The 15522-nt window shown below is 40.7% G+C and overlaps 1 protein-coding gene across 2 annotated transcripts in view; it reads left to right on the plus strand.

Annotated features, from left to right (window-relative positions):
• Positions 1-15522, plus strand: part of LOC131678223 (suppressor of cytokine signaling 6) — a 1339559-nt gene that overhangs the window by 1041737 nt on the left and 282300 nt on the right. The gene's annotated exons all lie outside the window — the stretch shown is intronic.

The following is a 15522-nucleotide window of genomic DNA, read 5'->3' on the forward strand; positions in this document are numbered from 1 at the left end:
TCGTTTGCGTCGAATATAGTAGGTTCGACTGAGTTTATGGAGTAAATCTCGTCTTTGTGAGTTAGATAAAATCGATGATCTATATGAATTTGCTTATTTTTGTGAATGATTGGGTATAGACGTATTTTGTTGAATATTCTCGGGTCGAGTTTTGGCATTTTTATTATGAGTGCAATTTCCAAACTGTTCGTTGCCACTGATGTCGTCGCATAATTCATTGCCTCCAGAGCAGTATGAACCGTTATATTTTCCCTAGCTAAATCATTGATTAAAATATCAATTTCACGTTGGCTCAGAATTTTTTCGTTTACTATTCCTAATTTAGCTAACAAGATTGTATCAATTATCTGGTTCAATTTCTTTGATAAGTAGTTTAAATGAAATAAAATCTTAGTGGAATAAGTTTCGGCTGATCTTGTGTTAAACAGATTGATTGCCTTTTTCGTTTCAAACATTGCTTCCTTCAATTGTAGGTTTATCTCACGGTTAATCCTGATCTGCTCATTATTGTTCATAATTAAATTATTTATGGTAGAATTGATGATTCTCAAATCATTGGCATCTGGACTGCCAGCTATAAATTTCCAAACTGTGCCTAAGCTATCCCAACGTTTATGACGTCTGATAGGGTCTATGCTTTTTAATGCAAAATCTATTTCGTTAAATTTTTCTATTATTAAGTCGGAAAATTGATTTCTGCTAAAGTTTTCAAACTGATCTCTAAGGCTTTTTACTTGCATTCTAATAGTCGTTAGATTGAAGTGATGAATGTAATATGTGTGGTCAAGTTTGATCCGTGCCTCGCCTTGATCGAAGATCATGACTGGTTGACGTCCTACGTCCCGTAAGTCGAGTGTCACATCTTGTGTCGATTGAAGTTGGTCTGGTTGAATACATAATAGCAGTAGTAGTCTGAAACGTAGAAGTAGAAGTCACGTTTTATATTTTCCTAATTTTCAGGTCGTCTTTGTGGATTCGTCGGTTATCGTCAGTCGTAATTGTGCTTTTGTTAACTTTCGAAATTTTTATTTTTTTGAACCTTTTCTTGTGTTTAAGTCTTTGTCGGGTCGTCTCGTATGCGTCTTGATTTTCTTCGATCGGTACAGGTTTCTTTTTTTTATTATGGTGTTCCAACGCATTTTTCTGGGTTCGTAGTAGGTTTCTGTAAGTCTTTTCGATAATGTCCGGTGTACGAGGAGAGGGAAGAATTATTTCCAAAGGAGTGAAATTTGTGGAGGAGTGAATAGAAGAATTATATTTCTGTACGGATAGTTGGATCAGGTCTGGAGTTGAGAGATTCGGATTTTCAGTTTTTGTTATTCGGTAAATTTCTAGGAGCGTTGAGTGGAAACGTTCAACGGTTCCGTTCATTTCGCTCCGTCCGGTGGCGGTTACATATGGGTTGATTTTGTGTATGTTATAAAAATTAACGATCTCTCCCGTCATAAAGGATTTTTCACCATCCATCACAAGTGTGTTTGGTGCTTTGTACTTTAAGAGAATATCCTTTATTGCTGGTATGAGGTCGACGGCTGCTCTTGATTCGATTTGTGTGACTTGAGCGAATTTTGAAAATTTGTCGACATATGTCAAAAAGTGAAGACTCTCTAAAAACATAATGTCGATGTGCGCTATTTCAAATGGAGCCTTTGGAATTGGTGTTTCTTGTATAGGAAACTTTATCGGGTTTCTATCATATTTGCACTCATGACAAATCTGACAGTTAGTGATAAAATCTCCTACCTTTTGAGCTAATTTTGGAAAGAAATAATTTCGAAATATTTGCTGTTTATTTTCCTGTGCACCTCTGTGGGCTCTGTAGTGCTCAGTGCGGATGATATTCCATTGGTCATCTTCCTCTGTTATGTCTTCAAGCATATTCTGAGTAAAACGAATTGTTAACAGATTTTGTTGTCCGAAATGTCTTTTATAGACCTCTTGCATTTTTCCCATTGTGTTCTCATCTGTTAACAAACCATTTACTTTAGAATAGTTAAAGTGGTTTTTTAGTACCTGTAATAATGAATCATCGTTAATTTCATTTATATAAATTGTAATTCTTGTGTATCCTGAAAATGGGGTTTCTGTTATTGTTTTATCAGGTCCTTTCTTTATTACCACTTGATGACGAAATACGTTGATTGGCGATTCAGTCGAAGGTATATAAAAGTCGTCGCTATTTTCGGCTGAATGTTGGGTTGCTGATAGGGAGCATACAATTCTGCTTAAGGCGTCTGCCACCACGTTGGCTTTTCCTGGCTTATACACTATTTCATAATCATGCTCCTCTAAATATGCCTTCCATCTTTTGAGTTTTGCATTTGTATTTTTTGGAGATAACGCAAACGTTAACGGTTGGTGATCAGTTAGAATTTTAAACTTCGCCCCGTATAAATAGTTTCTAAATACTTGCAAAGACCAAAAGATCGCTAACATTTCCTTCTCTGGCACAGAGTATTTTTCTTCCGTTGAAGACAAAGTTCTGGAAGCAAAGTGAATCGGTTTGTCTTTGCCGATGTCACCTTGGGATAGGACAGCACCTATAGCGAAATCAGATGCGTCCGTTGTGAGAATAAAAGGTTTCCCATAATCTGGGTAAATGAGAACGTCAGACGATTTTAGTACGTTCTTCAACTTGTCGAAGCATCGTTTTTCATCACTCGAGAGCGAAATTTTTCTATTTGATGAGGGATTTCTTTCCCCCCGAAGAAGGTTTGTAAGAGGTTTTGCGATTTTCGCAAAGTCTTTTACAAATCTTCGATAATAACTCATCATTCCAAGGAAGGAACGAAGCTCTTTGAGATTCTTAGGCTCTGGGTACCTATTGATAACTTCAATTTTTTTAGTGTTAGGTTTGATTCCTTCAGCACCGATAATAAAACCTAAAAATTCTATTTCAGAATGCAAAAACTCGCATTTGTCCAACTGAATCTTGAGATTTGCATTATTTAGTGTTTCTAGAATTATTTTAAGATTTTTCAAATGTTCGTTTAGGGTCTTTCCAAACACGATGACGTCATCGATGTACACATAGCATATTTTCCCTATGTGATCTCTTAGCACGTCGTCAATTGCCCGCTGGAAGATCGCAGGAGCGTTCTTCAAGCCGAACGGCATTCGAGTGAACTCATATTTCCCGTTGTTGATGGCGAAAGCCGTTTTCTCGATATCTTTCTCCCTCATTTTAATCTGGTGAAATCCAGACGCTAAATCAAGGGTGGTGAAGTATTTTTGACCCTTTAGTTGATCTAAAACATACCCAATCTCGGGCATTGGATATTTATCGGGAATTGTCTTCTCGTTCACCTTCCGATAGTCTATCACCATTCGGAATTTTTTTCTCTCCTGAGGCATCGGGTTTCTTTGGTACAACCCATACTGGTGCCGTCCACGCTGAACGAGATGGTCGAATAATACCATCTTCCAGGAGTTTGCTGATTTGCTTTTTTACCTCGTCTGCATAGGCAGCAGGGTAAGGATATACCTTCTGATGAACTGGAATATCATCGGTGGTATTGATTGTGCACTCAACGTTTGTTGAGCATGTTAATTTTGCATTTGTTTCATGAAAAACTTCTTTTGAGCTGTCGAGGACAACTCTTAGTTGATTCTGCTCCTCTTCAGTAAGATGAGCTGTTCGAAAAACGCTATTGGAAGTACAGTTTGTCTGAGAATATTCGCAGAGAGGAATGACAAGTTTCTGATTATCAGAATACAAGGTCAAAGTCCTATTAGGAAAATCAATATTTGCATTCAAGTCATTCAGTATTTCTGTCCCTATGATTCCGTAGAAAAATGAATGGAACTTATGTAACAGAAATTTAGTAACGTAATTAATTTTCGGATAAAAAAAGTTTATATCTATCGCAGAGGTTGCGTTAAATTTACCGTTAGCACTAGTGATGCCTTCGGCATTGAAATCATACGGCCTGCTGTCCTTGTAGGCCCAGGCAAGTTTTGGATTGATTAAGTTAATGTTTGCTCCTGTATCTACTAAAAAGGGGAACTGTCCACTAGTAGTCTTCAAGTTGATGTAGAGCAATATAGGTTTCACCAACTTGAGTTCCATTCTAAAAAATGAGTGGCTGTAGCCTCATCTTGCTGCGGTTCTTGTTCTTGCGTATCTAATTTAGGTTCCGGTTCTGCCGGTGATTGCATATCATAATATGGATATGAATCGTCGTAATAATCATATTCGTAATTATAGAGATCTTCTGTTCGATCTTCAAAAATGGTATCGATAGGATGAGCGTGCTTTTTGAATGGGTACGGATATGCTTGCCCCGATATCGGCGGTGGTCTTTTAAGATTCATTGGTGGCCTGTTACCATAGTCCACATTGTGTGTTCTCATACTCTGGTCAATATCCATCGGCTCGGGTTTCGGTAATGGTTTCGCAGCCCAAGGCCGTGGGGGTGCCTGGAATGGATTAGGCTGGTACTGAGGTCTGGTTTGGGTGAAAGGATTGGCTTGAAAGTGTTGCCTGCCAAATGATGGCATCTGTGAAAAATTCCTTGGGGCTGGAATTGGTGGAGATGGATATCTCCTTGGGGGTGGTCTAGGAGGAAGCCTATTGATTTCCAAATCCCTTGGTTTGGGAGTTGGGGTGAAATGTTCATTTCGAAAGGGTGCCGATCTGGTATCCATATTGTGGTAGTCTAAGCAAAACTGATACGCCTGGTTTAACGTCTTTGGATTGAATGTTTTTAGTAAATGACACAGAGGTTTTTCTAACCCTCGAATAAATGCATCTATTGCTTTTTCTCGAAAATAGTCAATGTGTGAGTTAGCATGGAGGAACAGTTTTTCCTCCGTTTGAATTTGAGCTACTATGGAAGAAAGTAGTTCGTTCACCCTGGAGTAGTAACTGCCTAAACTTTCATTGGAGTTCTTTTTAATAGTTGTTAGTTCGAAGTCCAATGTTTTTATATCACGCTTATCCCTGTAATATAGAAGCAACGTCGATTTTATTTGTGCCCAATCATGCACAATGTTATTCGAATTGAGAATATCGGCTGCTTCGCCTCTAATTTTTCGTCTCACGGAGCGTTCAATTAAATCAATTTGAGCTTCCGTGGCTCCGGCATCTCTGTACATGCAGAAAATGCCCTCAACATCTGTAAGCCATACTAATAGTTCTGTTGGCTTACCATCAAAATTTTGTAAATCACGAATGAAATCTGGTAGTTTTCCTAATTCAATAAATTGTTGCATGGTCAACTGTGCAGCCGCAGGAATTGGGGCTGGGTGTTCCATTATTTTTTTGAAGTAAAAGTTTAATCTAGATTTTTTCTTACTAATTTTGACGGAAATTTATTTTTAATGAAAATTGATAATTAACACTTTTTCACTATACACCTGTACTCTGGATTTTCTTGGATTTTTTGTCACTAACACTTAGAATGATAAGAAATTATTGGTACTTACATATAGGACCGTGTCCTCGGTTCGGCCGGCATGAGTTAATCCGGTCTTCTTTTTGGCGGTCCACCAAGTGTCGGGGGAGAAGAGGCAGATATTTTGGGTTGCTCCGTTTTGCTCTGCTGTGTTGCATCCACTACTCCGGACCCTACTATCAATTGGGATAATCCACGGTGTCCTCGCTTCTCGCTTTGTGTCGGGTTTTTTTTTAACTTGTATGTGGCTCCTTGGACCACCACTATTTAGATTTTTGCACTTTTTTGCTTGGCTCTAGAGACCAGGTTATAAGATTTTTTTCACAAGTCACTCGAACACTTATACACTTCCCGGCACGAGATGGATCTCGCCGGAGCCTCCAGTTAAGAATAAGAGTTTGTGATACTCTTTTTAAAAAATACAACTACACTACTCTACCGTTCCACATCGAATGAAATTATTTCAATTAATTAGCCCTAACTACAGTTCAATACTGCTAACTCTGCAATCCTCGCGATGGTGCCATCCATCCGGTCACACGTTGCCATCGATTGGGTCGCACGTTGTCGTCGTCTAACAAAAATGCCTAGCTTGGCGATTGCGATGTTTGCCGGTTGTCTCGAGGAACTTCGACGTCAGCACCTGAGTCGCGTGGCTTCATCGTTAACTCGCCTACTTCATAACAATGGCGCAAGTGCAACTAAATGGTAAATAGGGGAACATGCATTTGATGACGGAATGAGACAAACTTCAACTCGAGTATTTCCATAGAGGGCCGTCTTGGGGAGATCTGGTTTTCCCAGCATTGGTTGTGCTTTTCTTGCACTTTAATTTGTTTACCGAGAAGTTTGCCCGTTTAAAAGTTATCGGTGTTGGAAAAAGAGCTATTTTCAATCACGAAACGTTAATATCTCCACACATACTAGCGATATCAAGTTTCCGTCTTTGGCAAAGTAATGCAGTTTAACAGCCTAAACAATGTTCTAGAACATTTATATAGTGGAAAAAATTCTAGAAGAAAACTTATGATGAAAAAACTGCTTTTAAGGGGCCTTTCACAAATAATCCCCTATATTTCAAAAAGCATAAAAGCTAGAGAGTTTAAGTCTTCAGGTAAAATGTTTGCAATGAGTTTCTCCACTAGTTTACTGAAGTAAGTGTTTGTCTATCTGAATTATTGCAGAAAATAAATTTCGTAACTTACTACTAGAGGGATTAATCATCAGTCCGATAAGACAGAAAGAAGGGGAGTTTTTTTTTCTCAAAGACACCACATTGCTAAAGTCAACAGTTTTGATGCAATCTAAAAAAACCCTTTTTTGTTCCTCAACCGTGATCTGCATCCGCTGTACCGCTTTGCAGCTGCTGACTAACAACTTGTGGTGAGCTATTTGCAGCTTGATCCCATTCATCCTGCTCTCGATCGCGTCTATTTTCTCCGTCACCGCCAACTCCACTTCTTCAAGTGTCTCACCCATCACCTTTAGTTACATGCCGTCCGTGATATCCAAGATTTTCACTTTCCTGGACAGCCGCAGAGTTATGACTCCATCGTACATCCCATTTCAAAGAGTTGGACCAAGAATGGAGCCTTGAGGAACGCCCGCTGTGACTCGCATTGACTTCTGCACTTCGCTAGTCTTATAGCAGCTCTCTGCTCTAGAAGTAGCTCTTCAGAATCTGGCGTAGAGAGTTGGAAACCCTCATTCTGTGCAGCGCTGCAGCGATGGCTTCCCAGCTGGGGCTGGTAAATGCATTCTTAACATCTATCGTAACTACAGCAATCTCCTCTTCACTTCTATTTAGATACCTTCTCAGAACTCTTGAGCACTGTCTGAATTGCATCCACTGTCGATGCTCCTTGGCGCAATCCGAGCTGCATATTGGACAGTCCGCGCTTCTCCTTTGTGCCATTTTTTTTGAGAAACCAGTTTCTAGATTTAGGAAATAAACGAAACAACGTAAATTTCAATAACAAAATTCAATAACTGTTTTTGCCTTTCTCATATAGAAATGTTATGCAACCACTATAAAAATCGTCAACCTAATCCCGGCCCAAATTTTTTGATATTTATATATATATAGGCTTAGGTAGGAGTATGCGATGAGGGGTTGCTACTTTAAAATTAAAACTAGTTTGAAATTTGTTAACAAGTTGAAAATTTTCGGCAGGATCCAGACCCCTCGGATCTTCCTCCTTGATCCGCCGCTAGTTTCAAGCGATCTTTCAGTGTCGACACATAGTATCTCAAGATCTTGGCTGTATGTATGTGCAAATCGTACTGAATATGTAATATATATTTCCATCATTGTATTGAACATAATCAACCATGGAATCGTAGTTTGGACAAATGAGAAAGACACAATAGCACCACTAGGTGGATTAAAACAGATTTTTTTTATTCAGTTCGTTTATTTGATAGGCACAAATGCGTTAGCTTAGCGGTGCCAAATTTATTTTTTACATTTTTGATATTTTAAAACTAGAAGGTTACAAATTTGAAATATTTTTTACATTAAGGGGGATTTTTTGCAGCAATCTTAAAGCTAGAAATGCAATGCTATAAGTAGGATACAATAGGCTTTCAGAATGTTTTTTGCGACCATCTTAAAACTAGGAATCGAGTTTGATATACAAAAGGGGGAACATAAGTTTTTTTTACGAAAAATTTTACAGTTATTTTTAAATTAAGAATACAGTTTGAAAGGGGAATAAGTTTTTATGAGAAATTGAACAGCTATCTTAAAACTAGGAATGCAGTTCGATATACAAGGTGGGAAAGAATATTTTTATGACAAAAATACAACTATCTTAAAACTAGGAATACAGAATGCAAATGTGGATTATTTCCAACATCGGTGTTGCAGTAGTTATATCAGGGACAGAAGAGAGTAGGCGAATATGTTGACAGGTAAGAAGACCAAACCTGCCACTTTCAGGCAAACGGGAGATCAGCGATATGCCAGACGTCAAGGCCCGGGTTGATGAGTGGGATTCATCGGACCTGCGAAATCGGGTCGCTTTCGCCTCAAATTGCGTGGTAAAGGCGACGGCGGTCACATAATGGCACTCTGATGCTGATCGGCTCCACAAGGCAGGACAGGGAACTTCTAAAAACGAGAAATAAAAAAAAAGAGGAGCTAAATTGGCATATTTATCGTTTTTATTAAAATATAAATAAGGGACATAAAGGGAAGATCGCGATTTGCCAGCGTATCCCGAACTGGAACATTGGGTGGTCTACCTAGGGCCCGAAGGGAATCTTTTAACTGAGACCTGGCGTCATAATACCCGGCGCATACCCAGACAACGTGCTCGATTTCGTGATAGCCCTCGTCACAAGCCACAGACTACTCTCCGCAAGCCCAATACGCCGCAAATGCGCATCCAAGGTGTAGTGGTTGAACATAAGCCGGGACATTACACGAATGAAATCCCGATCCACATCAATCCCCCTGAACCAAGACTTTGTTGATTCCTTTGGGATAATGGAATGTAGCCACCGTCCAAGTACACCATTGCTCCACAAGGTTTGCCAACTGTTGAGTGTCCTTTGATGACAAATACTAAAAAAATCGTTGAAGCAGATTGGTCTTTCGTATATGTATCCATCTAATGCTCCCCTTTACTAAAGAGTCGGCCTTTTTATTGCCCGGGATAGAGCAATGAGATGGGACCCAAACAAAGATAATCTGGTAAGATTTTTTAGATAACGTATACAAGGGCTCCCGTATCTTCTCCAGAAAATACGAGAATTGCTTTTTGGGCTTTATCGCACGAAGAGCCTCGATAGAGCTGAGGCTTTCCGAAATGATGAAATAGTGAGCTGTGGGCAGAGTGTCGATGATCCCAAGGGTGTACTGAATTGCAGCTAACTCTGTAACGTAAGCTGAAGCGGGATCATTGAGTCGTCGACTTCTCGGAATTTATTTTAAAATATATTGGGGATTACTTACGGGCTTATATGGTCCGGGATTCCACGATCCTTCGTGGATGTGTCGAAGAATACAGTAGAACCAGAAATATTTTTGAGACGGACGCGGTTGGGATTATACGAAAAAGGATTGATGCGCTATGCCATGTAGTCGAAGCACAAGGACATAAATCGGGTTTGAGAATTAAGCTCGCCGAGCCTCTCGAAGTTTCCAATTACCAACGAGTTCAGAATGTCGCATCGGATGAGCAATCGATATGAGAGTTTCCAAAATCGATTTTCCAGCGGGAGAACGCCCTCCAGCACTACGAGACTCATCGTATTGGTCGAGTGCATGCAACCCAAGGCAATGCGCAAGCAACGATACTGGATTCTCTCCAGTTTGATGAAGTGTATGTTCGAGGCAAAGCGGAAACAGAAACACCCCCAAATCGGTAGCCTTGGGCGCTGTAACAGAGACCACCCCGTCGCACAGTGATCATCTTCCATACAAAAGCCGGACAAACCCTCAAAAGTGGCCCGAATTTGATGAAAATTTCACATTGGGGTAATTGTGTCGCACTGAATTCACATTTGATTTTTTTATTTTTATTTTTACCTCAAAATTTTGGTACTTAGGGTGGTTCGAAAATTCAACATTAACTAATATGGAGGTGTACAATATATGAAAATTCATTTTCAAAAAAAAAATGGTGTAGTGAATTTTTAGCAGAATACACATTTCTTCATTTGTTGATAATGCTGGTAGACATTCATAAATTATATTTCATACCTTCGGGAATCAAACACAATCATGCGTCTCCTTCAGACATATAATGAAAAATCAGATTTTTCCATACATCGGGCCAAAAAGAAGCAAAACAGCAGATTCATTTTTGGAACGTATACAAATTTTCAAGTATCATTAACTACAAGTGATCTTTCAGAAACTGTTTCAAAATTAAGTAGAGCCACTTTGAACATTATAATTTTAATTTAATGCACGATTTATTATTCGTGCTTCATGTCTGTGTGAGAAAAAAAGCTTGTATCGACTAAATGGAAACCCGAGCAAATGCGCATGGGTTCAAATACCATAACACCCCATAACGATACCATTAACATGGTCCGCGCAAAATTTTATAACCATCAAAACACTATGAAATGGTCTCAAAAACCCATAAATGCACCAGAGTATGATTTTTAAATAAGATCTTCCGGACCATGGCGATGGAACGATGCAGACGACACTGCGCGTCGTCTGCAAGTTGCCCTTGCGTGCATAAATTGACAATCGTCAATGTCATTTACGTAAAAATTGTTGAACAGGGAACTTAGACATGCATGTGCTTTTCGGACAACAGGTTTAGCAAAAAGTTATTTAAAATCGGTGAAAGACCATTCTGATGCAGCTTCTCAGAAAGAAACTGAGTCAAAAGCCCCCTTAATATCCAAGAAGACTGAAGCCATCGCAAGGCAATCGGTCGTCCTTTTAGGCGGGGGGAGGGGCAAAAAACCTTAAAAAGTACCCTCGATCATACACTTCATCAAAATGGAGAGAATCCAGTATCGTTGCTTGCGCATTGCCTTGGGTTGAATGCACTCGACCAATACGATGAGTCTCGTAGTGCTGGAGGGCGTTCTCCCGCTGGAATACCGATTTTGGGAACTCTCATATCGATTGAACGGCTGTGATAAAAGTTATGGGCAGATTCCCCATTCAAGAAGTGGTAGAACGCTCATATGAGGGCTTCGTGATCGCCAAAATCAACGGCGTCTTCGTGTGTAGCTATTACGCTCCTCCAAGGTGGACGGTAAAGCAGTTCAGCCTAATGCTGGAGCAGTTAACCGAGTAGTTGATCGGTCGGAAGCCGGTAGTCATTGGTGGTTACTTCAACGCCTGGGTCTTGGAGAGTAACCTGAGAGACTTAAAAAATCAGATTGCCTCAAAGAGCTGCGACGAGAAGTAGACGCTTATCCCTGGGGCGACGCGTACCTAGTCGTGATGGCGAAAATGAAGGGTTTGACGACGCCAGCCAAAATATGCCCGAGTAAGCTGAATATAGTTATCGAGGGTCTTTTCCCGAAGCACGATGCAACTATCTGGCCACCAACACCATACGGCGAAGAAGAAGGAGCACACACGGACGATCGGTAAGTAACGATGAGCTCGACAAAGCATCGAAGTGTCTGAAATCAAAGAAAGCTCCCGGTCCGGATAGAACACCAAACGTGGCGCTGAAAGCTGCGATCCTGCCATATCCGGACGTGTTCAGGATGGTGCTGCAGAAGTGTTTAAATAAAGGTTCCCCAAAATTTGGAAGGTATAGAAGCTGGTACTGCAGCCACCGGACGATCCGGCCTCTTATGTCTACTGGATACACTCGGAAAATTCCTGGAAAGAATCATCCTTAACAGGTTGATGAAATGCACGGAGGGAGAGCGCGGACTAACTAAGAGGCAGCTTGGATTGCGCAAGAAGCGTCAACAGTGGATGCAATTCTGAGAATGTTTAAGAGTGATGAGAAGGCATCTAAACAGAAGTGAAGAGGATATCGATACTGGGCTGTGATCATGATAGATGTTAAGATTTCATTTAACAGCGCCAAGTGGACAGCCATTGCTGCAGCGCTGCACAGAATGAGGGTTCCCAACTATCTATACCAGATCCTGAAGAGCTACTTCTAGAGCAGAGTGCTGCTGTGCGAGACGAGCGAAGGGCAGAAGTCAATGCGAGTCACAGCGTGCGTTCCTCAAGGGTCCATTCTTGGTCCAACTCTTTGGAACGGGATATACGATGGGGTCATAACTCTGCGGCTGCCCAGGAAAGTGAAAATCGTGCACACAAAAAAATAATGAAATTTAAACTACATGTAAATCAATACGAATGTAAACATGCAAAGATTGAATCAAAACTTTGATTGAAAATTACGTTAAAATCAATGCACTCAATTAGAGCAACAAAAAGCATACAATTTTACATTTTCGTTGGTGTAATATTACATGTCTATCATTTTACAGCAATAAGCGTGTACATTAAAGTGCATTGGTTTTTCCGTTTGAAGAAACTGTAATTTTTAATCCACGTGTAGAATTATAATAAAATTCGTTGAAAAAGCACGACAACTCGTGTGGATTTGTGGTGGAACTTTATTTACATTTATACATGCTCCAAATATGTGCATGAAAATAAACTTAAAATTACAAAATATTTTTTTCTGCGTGGGTTTCGCGGACGACATGTAACTAACGATGCTTGGTGAGACACTTGAAGAAGTGGAGTTTTCGGTGACGGAGACAATAGACGCGATCGAGAGCTAGATGAACGGAGTCAAGCTGCAAATAACTCACCACAAGTTGTTGGTCAGCAACATCAAAGCGATTCAGCGGATTCAGATCGACGTTGGAGGGCACAATTTTGAGTGATAGCCGACGACCGGTTGAGTTTCAACAACCACGTCGACTACGCTTGCGAAAATTCGGCGAGGGCAACAAAAGCCATAGTGAGATTCATGCCAAACTTCGGCTGTCCGAAAGCAGCACAGGACGTCTGCTATCTACCGTTTCGTCATCGATACTTCCCTGGGGTGCTGCGCTGCAAACCAAACGGAGCCGTGAAAAGCTGAACAAGACATTCCGGCTGATGCCCGTACGAGTCGCGAGTGGTTACAGAACAATATCCTCAGAGGTAGTAACGCCGGCATGATCCCAAAAATGCATCACTATGGCTGAGGACTAATCCCAAATGTGACAGCTTGGGTGCATAGGAAGCATGGAGATGTGAACTTACATTTGATGCAGATTTTGTACGGGCACGTATGCTTCCGGAAGTACTTGCACCGGTTTGGACATGCTTCGTCACTCCTTTGCCCGGAGTGTGTAAACGTGCAGAGATACTGGAACATGTGGTCTAGGTTCGAAGAAGTTTTCGTAGGGTGTGATAGTTGACAGTATCGTCGAAGAGATGAGCCACGACGAGCATACCTGGGACGCTGTCCGCAGAGTGGTTACGAGTATACTCTCCGAGATGCAGAGGAAGTGGCGAATGTACCAACAAAGTAGCGACCTTGACTAGAAAGTCGCCGTTAAATCACAAATTGGGATTCGAGAGATATTCCGCCACCGGGGAACTCTCCGTTGGTGTAGATTAGGTCCCCCGCCGGGGACCAGTTGAGTAGTACGCAACGTAGAACCGGGTTCTAGTCATCTGGGCGCCAGTGAAACGGACGTCAGACTTAACCGGAATCGCCGGACCGACCTTAACACCCTACCGGATAGCTCGTGAGTGAGATGCACAGCCAGGGATCAGACTGCGTCAAATAGCTAGCAATGGATCATTGGGGCGCCAGTGAATCGGAAGTTGCGCTCCACCCGGAATCGCTGGATGGACCTTAGCACCTACTGGCTGGTCTGTAGAGTAGGCTAGGTCTATCGCCGGGGCTACATCGAGTAGATCGAAACAAAGCGGGGAGCTAATTGGCTCACGGAAACGAACATCATCATCGGGAGAAATCTACCGCTCGGTATCGGGAGAATCTCGCCTAGGAATTCTCCTTCGGAGTAGGCTAGATCCATCATTGCGGACTGGACCGAGTAGTTTGCGAACAAGTCCGGAGCTGAACGAGTAAGTGGCGCTGAATGGTACGAGAAGAAAGTTTCGGTGCAGAGTGGCACAAGGAAAGGGCTAGACACTCTGAAGTTTGCCGCCCAGATTGTCTTCGTAGGGGAAGAGCATAAAGTTTCGACCCACTGCTAACTTTCTGACTACCATGCAGAAATTGCCAGTCTGTGTTGATGGTGAAGAACACATCACCGTCGAGGAGTAGTGCTGTAACCCTACTGAAGAAACTAACTGCTAAGTAGTGGAATTAGAGTGGGTGTTATGCTTATAAAAAACCCTCCCCGAAGTAATTACGTAAGGTAGTGCCGGGGAGGTCTCAGGTTTTGGGCAAGAGTAGTGGTTTTTGGCGATACGGGTTGCTACACAAACCAGTTCCCTGAGACGTTAGAGTTTTGTATATTTTTTTTTATTGCAGTCTCATGGCTTTTTTGGAAGTTTTTTGCTATCCTCTAAAAACAAATACAAAAAAACACACACAGTCGATTGGTATATGAGACTCGGCCAAATAACAAATCTGAATTGAAAATAAGAAAATTTTCTGAACTATATATGAAGATATAATAGCTCATTGAGTTAAAACTATCAGCAATAGTCTAGAAATGTCTCACTCATATACATACTAATTTCATAATAAATCCAGTGAAGATAAATTTTCTGTATTGTATTGTGAAGATATTTTTGTTTCTTACATGGGAAACTATCAACGGTCTTCTAGAAATGTTTCGCTCACATACAAATAATTTAAGGTTATATCATTCATGATTATTCACGATAGATTCAAATTCTTCCACATAATTGTAATTTTCAGTGTTTTGTAGTACTTGCACCGACTTTTTAGTCGCAGAAAATTCAACTTTGGTCGAATCTAAATGCAGTATTAGTAATACAGTAGTCTAGATAGCCCAAAAAAATAGCAGTTTGAAATATTTTCTAAACTGCTAAGATGTAACGAGTCGGAAATTTCGCTTTCGAGGTCTGGTTATTAGAGTGTTGAAATAATGATTGACATGATCCTATATCACGCCTCCTGGTTTAGAACCGAGCATATGAGCATAAGGTGTAATGTTTCTTCCTTCGAGCCTCTTGCTCTCGTGTACATATTTATTACAATTTATTGCCGCATTTTTTCAAGAAGATATTAAACATTAGATAAGAGGCTCCATAACTTTGCCGTAGTCCTTTCTGAGTTTCAAAAGAACTTGATAGTATCCCCGATACTCGGACGTAACACATCACTCGATCCATAGTCGATTTGATCAAATATGTCGGTTTAGCTAGAAACACATATTCGTGTATTAGATCCCATAGATGATCTCAATCGATTGTATCGGTTGTGCGTCATTTCTCGGAATACCATTCCCCGAATTCCTTTTCCCGGAAAACAATTTCCCGGAATTTACCATATCCCGGAAAAACCATTTCGCGGAATACCATTTCCCGGAAAATAAAAAGAAACTCGTACCTCACCGACCAAACTTATTTTTAGAAGAACTGCTATGCAGCTAATTGTGTTCTAGGAGATTTTACCTACTTTAGAACATGAAAAGTTGTTTGAAAATATTTTTAAATTTGTTTTTGATCGAGTGGTTA

This window comes from Topomyia yanbarensis, chromosome 1, assembly GCF_030247195.1.
Source record: "Topomyia yanbarensis strain Yona2022 chromosome 1, ASM3024719v1, whole genome shotgun sequence".
In the NCBI taxonomy this organism is placed as follows: domain Eukaryota; kingdom Metazoa; phylum Arthropoda; class Insecta; order Diptera; family Culicidae; genus Topomyia; species Topomyia yanbarensis.